Source organism: Nerophis ophidion, linkage group LG16, assembly GCF_033978795.1.
Source record: "Nerophis ophidion isolate RoL-2023_Sa linkage group LG16, RoL_Noph_v1.0, whole genome shotgun sequence".
Taxonomy (NCBI): domain Eukaryota; kingdom Metazoa; phylum Chordata; class Actinopteri; order Syngnathiformes; family Syngnathidae; genus Nerophis; species Nerophis ophidion.
The window spans coordinates 18,098,472-18,114,870 of NC_084626.1; the positions used below are offsets into that span (position 1 = coordinate 18,098,472).

Consider the following 16,399-nt stretch of genomic DNA (forward strand, 5'->3'; position numbering starts at 1 on the left):
ATTAGAAGCCATTAGCAGTTTCTGCTTATGTCTAAATATGTTGCACTATTGACTTTTTTCTAAATTTTTTATGTAATAAAAGGAAACAAGGAAATAATTTTAATATTGATATTGTTATTAATGTGTTTGTCGGATTTAAGTTGGGATCAAAAATGGTATCATTCAATGATAATGAAGATAGGAAGTATCAGTATCAGCATTGATATTATCAATGCTGCCTCTGCAACTACTTGGTATTTGATTGATATTGAAATTTGTAGTATCGACCAAAACTAATGTAAAGTATCCAAATAGAAAAATAAGTGAATATTAAATTTTAATAGAAGTGTAGATGGAACATGTTACAACAGAAAGTACCCAGTAGATTAGCAAGTAGATGAAAAATCCATCCATCCATCCATCCATCCATCATCTTCCGCTTATCCGAGGTCGGGTCGCGGGGGCAACAGCCTAAGCAGGGAAACCCAGACTTCCCTCTCCCCAGCCACTTCGTCTAGCTCTTCCCGGGGGATCCCGAGGCGTTCCCAGGCCAGCCGGGAGACATAGTCTTCCCAACGTGTCCTGGGTCTTCCCCGTGGCCTCCTACCGGTTGGACGTGCCCTAAACACCTCCCTAGGGAGGCGTTCGGGTGGCATCCTGACCAGATGCCCGAACCACCTCATCTGGCTCCTCTCGATGTGAAGGAGCAGCAGCTTTACTTTGAGTTCCTCCCGGATGGCAGAGCTTCTCACCCTATCTCTAAGGGAGAGCCCCGCCACACGGCGGAGGAAACTCATTTCGGCCGCTTGTACCCGTGATCTTATCCTTTCGGTCATGACCCAAAGCTCATGACCATAGGTGAGGATGGGAACGTAGATCGACCGGTAAATTGAGAGCTTTGCCTTCCGGCTCAGCTCCTTCTTCACCACAACGGACCGGTACAACGTCCGCATTACTGAAGACGCCGCACCGATCCGCCTGTCGATCTCACAATCCACTCTTCCCTCACTCGTGAACAAGACTCCTAGGTACTTGAACTCCTCCACTTGGGGCAGGGTCTCCTCCCCAACCCGGAGATGGCACTCCACCCTTTTCCGGGCGAGAACCATGGACTCGGACTTGGAGGTGCTGATTCTCATTCCGGTCGCTTCACACTCGGCTGCGAACCGATCCAGCGAGAGCTGAAGATCCCGGTCAGATGAAGCCATCAGGACCACATCATCTGCAAAAAGCAGAGACCTAATCCTGCGGTTACCAAACCGGAACCCCTCAACGCCTTGACTGCGCCTAGAAATTCTGTCCATAAAAGTTATGAACAGAATCGGTGACAAAGGACAGCCTTGGCGGAGTCCAACCCTCACTGGAAATGTGTTCGACTTACTGCCGGCAATGCGGACCAAGCTCTGGCACTGATCGTACAGGGAACGGACCACCACAATAAGACAGTCCGATACCCCATACTCTCTGAGCACTCCCCACAGGACTTCCCGAGGGACACGGTCGAATGCCTTCTCCAAGTCCACAAAGCACATGTAGACTGGTTGGGCAAACTCCCATGCACCCTCAAGAACCCTGCCGAGAGTATAGAGCTGGTCCACAGTTCCACGACCAGGACGAAAACCACACTGTTCCTCCTGAATCCGAGGTTCGACTATCCGACGTAGCCTCCTCTCCAGTACACCTGAATAAACCTTACCGGGAAGGCTGAGGAGTGTGATCCCACGATAGTTGAAACACACCCTCCGGTCCCCCTTCTTAAAGAGAGGAACCACCACCCCGGTCTGCCAATCCAGAGGTACCGCCCCCGATGTCCACGCGATGCTGCAAAGTCTTGTCAACCAAGACAGCCCCACAGCATCCAGAGCCTTAAGGAACTCCGGGCGGATCTCGTCCACCCCTGGGGCCTTGCCACCGAGGAGCTTTTTAACTACCTCAGCGACCTCAGCCCCAGAAATAGGAGAGTCCACCACAGATTCCCCAGGCACTGCTTCCTCATAGGAAGACGTGTTGGTGGGATTGAGGAGGTCTTCGAAGTATTCCTTCCACCTATCCACAACATCCGCAGTCGAGGTCAGCAGAACACCACCCGCACCATACACGGTGTTGATAGTGCATTGTTTCCCCTTCCTGAGGCGGCGGATGGTGGTCCAGAATCGCTTCGAAGCCGTCCGGAAGTCGTTTTCCATGGCTTCCCCGAACTCTTCCCATGTCCGAGTTTTTGCCTCCGCGACCGCTGAAGCTGCACACCGCTTGGCCTGTCGGTACCTGTCCACTGCCTCCGGAGTCCTATGAGCCAAAAGGACCCGATAGGACTCCTTCTTCAGCTTGACGGCATCCCTCACCGCTGGTGTCCACCAAGGAGTTTTAGGATTGCCGCCCCGACAGGCACCAACTACCTTGCGGCCACAGCTCCGATCTGCCGCCTCGACAATAGAGGTGCGGAACATGGTCCACTCGGACTCAATGTCCAGCACCTCCCTCGTGACATGTTCAAAGTTCTTCCGGAGGTGGGAATTGAAACTTTGTCTGACAGGAGACTCTGCCAGACGTTCCCAGCAGACCCTCACAATGCGTTTGGGCCTCCCAGGTCTGTCCGGCATCCTCCCCCACCATAGCAGCCAACTCACCACCAGGTGGTGATCGGTAGAAAGCTCCGCCCCTCTCTTCACCCGAGTGTCCATAACATGAGGCCGCAAATCCGATGACACAACTACAAAGTCGATCATGGAACTGCGGCCTAGGGTGTCCTGGTGCCAAGTGCACATATGGGCACCCTTATGTTTGAACATGGTGTTTGTTATGGACAATCCGTGACGAGCACAAAAGTCCAATAACAAAACACCACTCGGGTTCAGATCCGGGCGGCCATTCTTCCCAATCACGCCTCTCCAGGTTTCACTGTCGTTGCCAACGTGAGCGTTGAAGTCTCCCAGTAGGACAAGGGAATCACCCGGGGGAGCACTTTCCAGTACTCCCTCGAGCGTTTCCAAAAAGGGTGGGTACTCTGAACTGCTGTTTGGTGCATAAGCACAAACAACAGTCAGGACCCGTCCCCCCACCCGAAGGCGGAGGGAGGCTACCCTTTCGTCCACCGGGTTGAACTCCAACGTACAGGCTTTGAGCCGGGGGGAAACAAGAATTGCCACCCCAGCCCGTCGCCTCTCACTGCCGGCAACGCCAGAGTGGAAGAGGGTCCAATCCCTCTCGAGAGAAGTGGTTCCAGAGCCCTTGCTGTGCGTCGAAGTGAGTCCGACTATATCCAGCCGGAATTTCTCGACTTCGCGCACTAGCTCAGGCTCTTTCCCCCCCAGTGACGTGACGTTCCACGTCCCAAGAGCTAGCTTCTGTAGCCGAGGATCGGACCGCCAAGTGCCTTGCCTTCGGCTGTCGCCCAGCTCACAATGCACCCGACCTCTATGGCCCCTGCTATGGGTGGTGAGCCCATTGGAGGGGTGACCCACGTTGCCTCTTTGGGCTGTGCCCGGCCGGGCCCCATGGGAACAGGCCCGGCCACCAGGCGCTCGCCATCGTGCCCCACCTCCGGGCCTGGCTCCAGAGGGGGGCCCCGGTGACCCGCGTCCGGGCGAGGGAAATCTGGGTCCATGATGTTTCTTCTTCATAAAGGTCTTCGAGCTGCTCTTTGTCTGATCCCTCACCTAGAACCTGTTTGCCTTGGGAGACCCTACCAGGGGGCTTATGCCCCCGGACAACATAGCTCCTAGGATCATTGGGACACGCAAACTCCTCTACCATGATAAGGTTGCAGCTCAGAGAGGAGTAGATGAAAAAAAAATAGAAAAATAGTTTTGAAAAAAATACAGTAAAAAAAATGACGTTATTGTTTTCATTTATATATGCCGAACCATATATCGTGAGTTATATCATTATTGCAAGAGGCTACAGTATACAGTATATCGCAATATACAGTGGGGCAAAAAATTATTTAGTCAGCCACCGATTGTGCAAGTTCTCCCACTTAAAATGATGACAGAGGTCTGTAATTTTCATCATAGGTACACTTCAACTGTGAGAGACAGAATGTGAAAAAAAAAAATCCAGGAATTCACATTATAGGAGTTTTAAAAAATTTATTTCAAAATTTTGGTGGACAATAAGTATTTGGTCACTTCAAACAAGGAAGATCTCTGGGTCTCACAGACCTGTAACTTCTTCTTTAGGAAGCTCTTCTGTCCTCCACTCAATACTGTATATAAGACACCAGTTCACAGCCTCAAACAGTCAGACTTCAAACTCCACTATGGCCGAGACCAAAGAGCTGTCGAAGGACACCAGGAAATGAATTGTAGACCTGCACCAGACTGGGAAGAGTGAATCTACAATAGGCAAGCAGCTTGGTGTGAAAAAATCAACTGTGGGAGCAATTATCAGAAAATGGAAGACATACAAGACCACTGATAATCTCCTTCGATCTGGGGCTCCACGCAAGATCTCATCCCGTGGGGTAAACATGATCATGAGAACGGTGAGCAAAAATCCCAGAACCACACGGGGGAACCTGATGAATGACCTGCAGAGAGCTGGGACCAAAGTAACAAAGGTTACCATGAGTAACACACTATGCCGACTGGGAATCAAATCTTGCAGTGCCAGACGTGTCCCCCTGCTTAAGCCAGTGAATGTCCAGGCCCGTCTGAAGTTTGCCAGAGAGCACACGGATGATACTGCAGAGGATTGGGAGAATGTCATGTGGTCAGATGAAACCAAAATAGAACTTTCTGGTATAAACTCAACTCGTCGTGTTTGGAGGAATAAGAAAACAGAGTTGCATCCCAAGAACACCATACCTACTGTGAAGTAGAAACATCATGATTTGGGGCTGATCCGTGTTAAGGAAAGAATAAATGGGGCCATGTATCGTGAGATTTTGAGACAAAACTTCCTTCCATCAGTGAGAGCTTTGAAGATGAAACGTGGCTGGGTCTTCCAGCATGACAATAATCCCAAACACACCGCCCGGGCAATGAAGGAGTGGCTCCGTAAGAAGCATTCGAAAGTCCTGGAGTGGCCTAGCCAGTCTCCAGACCTCAACTCCATAGAAAATCTGTGGAGGGAGTTGAAAGTCTGTTATGCTCGGCAACAGCCCCAAAACATCACTCCTCTCGAGAAGATCTGCATAGAGGAATGGGCCAAAATAACAGCTACTGTGTGTGCAAACCTGGTAAAGACCTATAGTGATCGTTTGACCTCTGTTATTGCCAACAAAGGTTATATTACAAAGTATTGAGTTGATTTTTTGTTATTGACCAAATACTTATTTTCAACCATAATTTACAAATAAATTCTTTAAAATTCCTACCATGTGAATTCCTGGAATTGTTTTTCACATTCTGTCTCTCACAGTTGAAGTGTACCTATGATGAAAATTACAGACCTCTGTCATCATTTTAAGTGGGAGAACTTGCACAATCCGTGGCTGACTAAAAACTTTTTTGCCCCACTGTAGATCTTGGGCCGTATCACCCACCCATCATTGTTTGCGGTAATGAAAAACAAACCAGAACCTTTTCATTTGTCCTGCAGAGTCTGTGTCATGTCCGTCGCTCACTGCACTGATCCGAGGACCATGGTCACGTCAGGCTTGGACTCTCCAGCACCACCTTCAGCCCAGAGAGGGAAGAACAAGTACAAAGGTGAGCAGTGACACAAGAGAGGAAAATAATTGCTGATCATTTTTCACAGACTCTTCCAGATGAGCCAGAGCGTCACGGTAAAGCCCGGGGAGACGCTCGTGGGACATCATTTGTCAAACCTGAGCCATTTCCTGAAAACATCAGCAAAGATTTCCGTGTTCAAGCCGACCTGAGTATTCCGGACCAGTGGGAGAGCGTGATTGACCAGGTGATACGCTGGTATGTGCTAGGTGAACGCAGAACTTCCCGGAACTGATGTCCTTGTCTGTTAGGCACAGTTGGAACGTCTCCGAGCCGCCCTGCAGCGACAGGAGCTGCTGGAGGATCAGCGGCATTTGAGCAGCAGGACGGTTGCCCTGACGACTCGTTTTCCGCCACCGCCTTCGACCGCCCACTTCCAGACGGCGAGACTCTTCTTGTCCCACATGGGCCTGTTGACCCCTGAGACCCTGCAGGTAGACATTAGGGACTAAAGACTTAAATGTCTGTCTCACTGTACGTCTCATCCGTCTGTAGGATCCAGGTACAGTGGGGACGCCTGCTCAGTTAACGTCTCTGGATCCGTCCCTGCCGGGCTTCTACGAGGACCTGAGATGTTTGGACCAGATTCCGTCCAGAAGCTGTGACAGTGTCTTTGTCTTCTACGTCAGGGCAGGACAGAAGACGGCTGCCGAGGTTTACCCCGTCTGTCAGTTTGCAGCCCCTCCAGGAATTGGCATTCGATACAGTTCTCGCAAATTCATCCAATCCCCGCGAATTATGCGCAGCCTTGCAACATTATCCAATGGCCGCAACTTACCCGCAAATTTCAGCCAATCAGCGTCACTTTCGCCATATTGTGAATTATATTTCTATAGTGCTTTTCTCAAAGCGCTTTACATAGTGAAACCCAATATCTAAGATACATTTAAACCAGTGTGGGTGGCACTGGGAGAAGGTGGGTAAAGTGTCTTGCCCAAGGACACGACGGCAGTGACTAGGATGGTGGAAGTGGGGATCGAACCTGGAACCCTCAAGATGCTGGCACGGCCACTCTACCAACCGAGCTATACCGCCCCACAAATGTTTGTTTCTTGTGTCAACAAATTTAAGAACAACTTGTGTTGCTCGGACCTACTTCCTGTTCCTTTCTACAGTGCTAAGCCTTCTGGGCAACGTAGTGAATGCACATATAATTCCTAGTTGTCATGTATTTATTGATTTACCGTATTTAACATTTATTTTTCCAGGGTAAGACAATTAACAGCAGTTTTTCATTTTCATTGCTGACCGAGCAAAGAGATAACATTTACATGTTAGAGATTGTGAAGTGTGATCAAAATCTCTCCTTTACCAAATGCTATTTGCGCAATAGATCGCTCTCAACAGTTAACAAATGCTCTTAATATAGTGAATTATTATTATTGTTAAGTATATAATTATTTAAAACAGATTAATTGCGCAGCAATTAGTTCTAGTAAGTGTGTTTACTGCCCTCTAGTTTCCACTTTTAAGTCAGCGTGCTATATAATGAGCAAACCATCAATACAGCATTTGTTGAGATCCTGTGCTTTTTGAGGTTACAAAGAATGCTTGGAACATTGACAAAAAAATTCATAAAATGACAAGTTAATTCGGATCCGACGCGCCAGCATTCAAAACATCCGGCCTGCAGAACGTCACAGGTAAAAAAAATCTAACATTTCTTTATTTTATTTTTTTATTATTGTTTTTCTAGGCATTTTCTACCGCTTGTTACTTTCGGTGTCTCCTAGCTGCTCAGGCAAATCAAAAAATGCATTTTCCCATCAATAACGTGGCATCTTCGCACACTATGTATGTGTGTATACAAACCCCGTTTCCATATGAGTTGGGAAATTGCGTTAGATGTTGAGTTGAGTTGAATTTGAGTTTATTTCGAACATGCAAGCATACAACATGGTACATCACAATTTCCAGTTTCTCTTTTCAACATGTTCAAAAAGGAGTAGGAAGAAGCAGAGCTTATTTAATCCTACCCCTTTTCTTTTACATAACAGTTGCTAAAACTTTTGTTCACTTCCTGTTCTCAATGTATTCACAATAAAAAAATATAAATAAATAATTGGTGAAGTAAGTCTTATTCCTTACAATGAGATAAGTAAGATGTAAATATAAACGGAATACAATTATTTGCAAATCCTTTTCGACCCATATTCAATTGAATGCACTACAAAGACAAGATATTTGATGTCCAAACTCATAAACTTTATTTTTTTTTTGCAAATAGTAATTAACTTAGAATTTCATGGCTGCAACACGTGCCAAAGTAGTTGGGAAAGGGCATGTTCACCACTGTGTTACATCACCTTTTCTTTTAACAAGACGCAAAAAACGTTTGGGAACTGAGGAAACTAATTGTTGAAGCTTTGAAAGTGGAATTCTTTCCCATTCTTGATTTATGTAGAGCTTCAGTCGTTCAACAGTCCGGGGTTTCCGCTGTCGTATTTTACGCTTCATAATGCACCACACATTTTCAATGGGAGACAGGTCTGGACTGCAGGCGGGCCAGGAAAGTACCCGCACTCTTTTTTTACGAAGCCACGCTGTTGCAACACTTGTCTTGCTGAAATAATCAGGGGCGTCCATGATAATGTTGCTTGGATGACAACATATGTTGTTCCAAAACCTGTATAGACTTTTCAGCATTAATGGTGCCTTCACAGATGTGTAAGTTACCCATGCCTTGGGCACTAATACACCCCCATACCATCACAGATGCTGGCTTTTGAACTTTGCGCCTATAACAATCCGAATGCTTATTTCCTCTTTGTTCTGGAGGACACCACATCCTCTGTTTCCAAATATAATTTGAAATGTGGACTCTTCAGACCACAGAACACCTTTCCACTTTGCATCAGTCCATCTTAGGTGAGCTCAGGCCCAGCCAAGCCGGCGGCGTTTCAGGATATTGTTGATAAATGGGTTTGGCTTTGCATAGTAGTTTTAACTTGCACTTAAAGATGTAGCGACCAACTGTAGTTACTGACAGTGGTTTTATGAAGTGTTACTTAGCCCATGTGGCAATATCCTTTACACACTGATGACGGGTTTTGATGCAGTACCGCCTGAGGGATCAAAGGTTCGTAATATCATCGCTTACGTGCAGTGATTTCTCCAGATTCTCTGAACTTTTTGATGATTTTACGGACCGTAGTTGGTAAAATACCTAAATTCCTTGCAATAGCTCGTTGAGAAATGTTGTTCTAAAACTGTTCGACGATTTGCTTACAAAGTGTTGACCCTCACCCCATCTTTTTTTGTGAATTACTTAGCATTTCATGGAAGCTGCTTTTATACCCAATCATGGCACCCACCTGTTCCCGGTTAGCCTGCACAGCTGTGGGAAGTTCCAAATAAGTGTTTGATGAGCATTCCTCAACTTTATCAGAATTTATTGCCACCTTTCCCAACTTCTTTGTCACTTTTTGCTGGCATCAAATTCTAAAGTTAATGATTATTTGCAAAAACAAAAATATTTATCAGTTTGAACATCAAATATGTTGTCTTTGTAGCATATTCAACTGAATATGGGTTGAAAATGATTTGCAAATAATTGTATTCCGTTTATATTTACATCTAACATAATTTCCCAACTCATATAGAAACGGGGTTTGTATATATAAAGAATATGCAAACACACACAGAGCCCGGCCAAATTTTTATAACGGAATGTGGCCCCCGCCTTAAAACCTTGCAAATTTTGCCGCAATATTGATAAAACTCCTGTACAGTATATTTAGACATTTTAGGCCGTTATAATTATAAAAAAGTTTGTCTCAGAACCGTGACTCAAACCAAGTTTCCCTTCACAGATTCTGAGGAACGTTGAGTCTGTCAGCAACGTCTCGTCTCACTTCCTGGACTTTCTTTCAAATCTGGGCTGGCCGGCGAGGACAGGACATGGTCAAGACGGTGCGACCACCACCTGCACTTTAGGTTAGCATTAGCGGCATCCGACCACATGACAACTTCAGATGCTAAAGATTACTTGAGGTCATTTGTGTCGGGCCATTTCCCAGAATTCCATGCCATGCTAGGAGACAGTGGAGGGGGTGTGTTTGATGGGGACAGGTTTGTGCTGAAGTACGCTGACGCTCTGACGGACATCACCTTCATTGTCCCATCATCATCATCAACACGAGGTCATATCTTTGTTTGAGCATGAAAGAAAGAAAAAAATGACGTAATTGACTGTGATGTTAATATTTCTCTGCTTCCAGTTAATTGGTCAATGCGCTGGAAGGAGGTGGGGCATTCAGCGGTCAGCCCAACCTGCACTTAAAAAAAAAAAGTAGATTTTAAAAATTTACCACTCCTCTGTTTGTCCAGACACCCACTGCTGAAAACCTTAAATGTTCTCATGTTGTATCATCATTGCTCATTGTTTGGCTGGAAGACTTGGAGGACATCGGTATGCACAAAAAGAGCTTGTCTACAAAAAGTAATTCAAAGAAAGCCATGATGTGATGTTTGGGTTTCAGAGACGTTTCCTGTTTGCCAGCTACTGTCGCTCAATGAAGCAGAAACTGTGAGCAGGTAAAACTTTAAATATTTTTTACACACTGTAAAATAAGCTAAAACTATAAGTGACACGATACAACTTTTTCACTTCTGAAAGGATATCAGCAGGAATTATTGATACTAGTATTATTTTTTAGTGTGGAATGTATGAAAATCACTCATTTTGTCATCATTAACAGTCTGCAATGGATGTATGATGTCTTTAAATTGAAGTGGAGTGGTAATCGTGTTTTTGATAACACCACAAAAATTCACAAAGTTGAACAAAAACATTTCTGCATTGGATATTTTTATGTGTAAGTAATATGCAACTATTTTTTATATTTTGTATTGACAAATGTGCTGTTTTGAACTATAAATTGTTCAATGAAGGACACTTATTACGTATGTCTAGCTTGTGTGCTTCTCATAGATAGATAGATAGATAGATAGATAGATAGTACTTTATTGATTCCTTCAGGACAGTTCCTTTAGGAAAATTTAAATTCCAGCAGCAGTGTACAGAGTTGAGATCAATTTAAAAAGTAAAAAGTAAATAATGGGGGTATAAATGGAAACAAAATAGAAAAATATTACAATAAAAATAAAAATATAACAGTAAAATAAGAATATAACAAGAGAAACTAGAAAGTAGTGACCATGTTATTTAAAAATATATATAGTACCCCACATATTGGACATGTGTGTTACTGAGGTGGCTAACTATGATGCGTGCAGTTTATCAAAGCAACAAACAAACAATCGGAAAATCCCCGTTACTGAGGTGGCTAATCATGATGCGTGCAGTTTATCAAAGCAACAAACAAACAATCGGAAAATTCCTGTCGTATCAATTCCTAGATATGGTCGTAACTATACTAAATGCACTGGGCATAATAAACACAACATTATTAATATTGCTACTACGGATAATTTGATCAAAAACTCCCTAAAACAGCCCACTACCTATAGTATAGGTTTTTTAAACATAAGATCATTGTCTCCCAAAACGTTATTAATTAATGATATTATCAGAGACAACAATCTTAACGTCATCGGTCTCAGCGAAACCTGGCTTAAACCAAACGACTTTTTTGCGCTAAATGAGGCATGTCCTCCTAACTTTACACATGCGCATATTGCCCGTCCGCTTAAAAGGGGTGGGGGGGTCGCACTAATATACAACGAAAACTTTAACCTTAGTCCTAACATAAATAATAAATATAAATCGTTTGAGGTGCTTACTATGAAGTCTGTCAAACCGCTGCCTCTGCACCTGGCTGTTATCTACCGCCCCCCAGGGCCCTATTCGGACTTTATCAATGAATTCTCAGAGTTCGTTGCTGATCTAGTGACACACGCCGATAATATAATCATAATGGGGGACTTTAATATCCATATGAATACCCCATCGGACCCACCGTGCGTAGCGCTCCAGACTGTAATTGATAGCTGTGGTCTCACACAAATAATAAATGAACCCACGCATCGCAACGGTAATACGATAGACCTAGTGCTTGTCAGGGGTATCACCGTCTCCAAAGTTACGATACTCCCGTATACTAAAGTATTGTCCGATCATTACCTTATAAAATTCGAGGTTCAGACGCATGTTCGTCAAACTAATAATAATAATAACTGCTATAGCAGCCGCAACATTAATACGGCCACAACGACAACTCTTGCTGACCTACTGCCCTCGGTTATGGCACCATTCCCAAAGTATGTGGGCTCTATTGATAACCTCACTAACAACTTTAACGACACCCTGCGCGAAACCATTGATAACATAGCACCGCTAAAGTTAAAAAAGGCTCCAAAAAAGCGCACCCCGTGGTTTACAGAAGAAACTAGAGCTCAGAAATTATTATGTAGAAAGCTGGAACGCAAATGGCGCACGACAAAACTTGAGGTGCACCATCAAGCATGGAGTGATGGTTTAATAACTTATAAACGCATGCTTACCTTAGCTAAAGCTAAATATTACTCAAATCTCATCCACCGTAATAAAAACGATCCTAAATTTTTGTTTAGTACGGTAGCATCGCTAACCCAACAAGGGACCCCTTCCAGTAGCTCAACCCACTCAGCTGATGACTTTATGCAATTCTTTAGTAAGAAAATTGAAGTCATTAGAAAGGAGATTAAAGACAATGCGTCCCAGCTACAACGGGGTTTTATTAACACTGACACGATGGTATATACGGCGGATACTGCCCTCCAAAATAGTTTCTTTCGTTTTGAGGAAATAACATTAGAGGAATTGTTACAACGTGTAAATGGAATAAAACAGACAACATGCTTACTTGACCCTCTTCCTGGGAAACTGATCAAGGAGCTCTTTGTATTATTAGGTCCATCAGTGCTAAATATTATAAACTTATCACTCTCCTCGGGCACTGTTCCCCTAGCATTCAAAAAAGCGGTTATTCATCCTCTTCTTAAAAGACCTAACCTCGATCCTGACCTCATGGTAAACTACCGACCGGTATCTCACCTTCCCTTTATTTAAAAAATCCTTGAAAAAATTGTTGCGGAGCAGTTAAATGAACACTTAGCGTCTAACAATCTATGTGAAACCTTTCAATCCGGTTTCAGAGCAAATCACTCCACGGAGACAGCCCTCGCAAAAATGATTAATGATCTATTGCTAACGATGGATTCTGATGCGTCATCTATGTTGCTGCTCCTCGATCTTAGCGCTGCTTTCGATACCGTCGATCATAATATTTTATTACAACGTATCAAAACACGAATTGGTATGTCAGACTTAGCCCTGTCTTGGTTTAACTCTTATCTTACTGATAGGATGCAGTGTGTCTCCCATAACAATGTGACCTCGGACTACGTTAAGGTAACGTGTGGAGTTCCCCAGGGTTCGGTCCTTGGCCCTGCACTCTTCAGCATCTACATGCTGCCGCTAGGTGACATCATACGCAAATACGGTGTTAGCTTTCACTGTTATGCTGATGACACCCAACTCTACATGCCCCTAAAGCTGACCAACACGCCGGATTGTAGTCAGCTGGAGGCGTGTCTTAATGAAATTAAACAATGGATGTCCGCTAACTTTTTGCAACTCAACGCCAAAAAAACGGAAATGCTGATTATCGGTCCTGCTAGACACCGAACTCTATTTAATAATACAACTCCAACATTTGACAACCAAACAATTAAACAAGGCGACACAGTAAAGAATCTGGGTATTATCTTCGACCCAACTCTCTCCTTTGAGGCACACATTAAAAGCGTTACTAAAACGGCCTTCTTTCATCTCCGTAATATCGCTAAAATTCGCTCCATTCTGTCCACTAAAGACGCTGAGATCATTATCCATGCGTTTGTTACGTCTCGCCTCGACTACTGTAACGTATTATTTTCGGGTCTCCCCATGTCTAGCATTAAAAGATTACAGTTGGTACAAAATGCGGCTGCTAGACTTTTTACAAGAACAAGAAAGTTTGATCACATTACGCCTGTACTGGCTCACCTGCACTGGCTTCCTGTGCACTTAAGATGTGACTTTAAGGTTTTACTACTTACGTATAAAATACTACACGGTCTAGCTCCATCCTATCTTGCCGATTGTATTGTACCATATGTCCCGGCAAGAAATCTGCGTTCAAAGGACTCCGGCTTGTTAGTGATTCCCAAAGCCCAAAAAAAGTCTGCGGGCTATTGAGCGTTTTCCGTTCGGGCTCCAGTACTCTGGAATGCCCTCCCGGTAACAGTTCGAGATGCCACCTCAGTAGAAGCATTTAAGTCTCACCTTAAAACTCATTTGTATACTCTAGCCTTTAAATAGACTCCCTTTTTAGACCAGTTGATCTGCTGTTTCTTTTCTTTTTCTTTGTCCCACTCTCCCCTGTGGAGGGGGTCCGGTCCGATCCGGTGGCCATGTACTGCTTGCCTGTGTATCGGCTGGGGACATCTCTGCGCTGCTGATCCGCCTCCGCTTGGGATGGTTTCCTGCTGGCTCCGCTGTGAACGGGACTCTCGCTGCTGTGTTGGATCCGCTTTGGACTGGACTCTCGCGACTGTGTTGGATCCATTGTGGATTGAACTTTCACAGTATCATGTTAGACCCGCTCGACATCCATTGCTTTCCTCCTCTCTAAGGTTCTCATAGTCATTATTGTCACCGACGTCCCACTGGGTCATTATTGTCACCGATGTTCCACTGGGTGTGAGTTTTCCTTGCCCTTATGTGGGCCTACCGAGGATGTCGTGGTGGTTTGTGCAGCCCTTTGAGACACTAGCGATTTAGGGCTATATAAGTAAACATTGATTGATTGATTGATAGCCTAGTATGTTACCATTTTGTAAATGATTAGACTAAAATAATGAACATACCCACCTTGTGTGCTTATTGGCAGACATTTAGATGTTAAATGGTTCCAGTCTGCTTTGCAAAAGTAAACACACTGCATGACTGCTTGTATCGGAGATTTTACATGCAAGCCGATATAATCCAATACCCATGTTTTGGCTAATATCAGACCGAGATCTGATATCAATATCAAATCGAGAACTCACTCTCACTCTTTCCCATGACTGTCAAGTAGTTGGGGGGGAAACTGTGATGAAGAAGCAACCAGTCTGCGCCAATTCCCACGGTCCATAGTGGCCGTAAATAGCTCTGGAGTCGACAGATCCGTCCATGTCTTGATGTTGTCTGTCCAGGATTTCCGTAGTCGTTCTCGTTTCCTTCCAGCCTCTAGTGTGCCCTGCATGGTGGTCTTGCACAGGGTGTCGTGGCGGCATATGTGGCCGAACCAAGCTAATTTCTTTCTCTTAACTGTGGCGAGCAGGGGTTCTTGGTGACCAACAAGTCTTTCGACTTCACCTCACACATACTCATTGGTTTTGTGTTCGTGGTATGTTATCTTGAGTATTCTTTTGAGGCATTTGTTTTCAAAGGCTTGTGTTTTTCTTTCTGTATCTACCAGGAGTGTCCAGGTCTCGCATCCATACAGCCATATTGATATTATTAAGGTTTTGTAAAGTTTGAATTTAGTCTTGAAGTTGATGTTGCTTTCCCAGATTTTGCTTGGTTTGGTCATTGCTGCTGTTGCTGTGTAAATGGAGAAACGCCAAGCTAAAATTATTTAATTATAGGTCAATGAATGCTAAGATATCTAAAATAAAACAAAAGCTTATATATTTTTAAAGGCGATAAAACAAAGTTGTACTCTAATAAACAAAGTTGTATTCTAATAAATAAATGGTAAATGGGTTATACTTGAATAGCGCTTTTCTACCTACTCAAAGCGCTTAGACACTATATTTCCACATTCACACACACATTCATACACTGACGGCGGGCGCTGCCATGCAAGGCCCTGACCACGACCCATCAGGAGCAAGGGTGACGTGTCTTGCTCAAGGAAACAACGGATGTGACCCGGTTGGTAGAAGGTGGGGATTGAACAAGGAATCCTCGGGTTGCTGGCACGGCCACTCTCCGTTCGCCAAGCCGCTGTAAAAATAGACACTAAAGATGTTATTTTTACATTATGCCAAGGGCCGATAAAGAAACTGCGCGCTGATAAGCCAATAGGCCGTACGTTGGAGATCGGTGTCCTTTGCAGTACCACAGTGCTCCTCATGGGGTGACCGTGAGCAGAAACCCTTGGAGAGGAAACACACCACCTTGTGGATAATACTGGAATTACATACACTGACCATCGCAAGCAATGGTTACAGAATGACAATGGACTAGCTTGTTGACATTGTCCCTGTCTGCCTTTCAGTCTCTCCCATGTCCAGATTGTCTTCATCCGTCACCTAAATAGTGGACTTTTCCACATCACGGTCCGAGAAAAGTCCACCGGCAAATTCAACTTGGTACTTCCGCTGGTGAGCGGTAGCGTGCTCAGCAAATGGAGTTTAGGTTCGTCCATCCGTCCGTCTGTCCCGCTCGTCGTTCTGTGCTGCGTCCTCCTGTCCTCACGTCTCTCTGTCCTCAGGCACGTCGGTCAGAGAGATGGCGATCAACTGTTGCCAACGGCGACAGCTGTGGAGTGACTCCGCCCCCCCGCCACACGTCAAAAGGAAGCACATGATCAGTGACATGATCTTTCGTTACCGCTGCCGCCACTCTGAGCCCGCTTTCTACAGCGCCCTATTCCATGACACCTGACCCCACCTACCTGCTTCGCCATGGCAACAGTCGCTGTTGCATTTTGATATAATCCTCAGTAACACCATCAATAAAAAGAACCTAAACGTACTGATTGGCTCTCTCC

The 16,399-nt window shown here is 44.8% G+C and overlaps 1 pseudogene; it reads left to right on the top strand.

Annotated features, from left to right (window-relative positions):
• Window positions 1-16,383, top strand: part of LOC133535041 (ral GTPase-activating protein subunit beta-like) — a 37,410-nt pseudogene extending 21,027 nt beyond the window's left edge.
• Window positions 16,384-16,399: the final 16 nt, after the last annotated feature.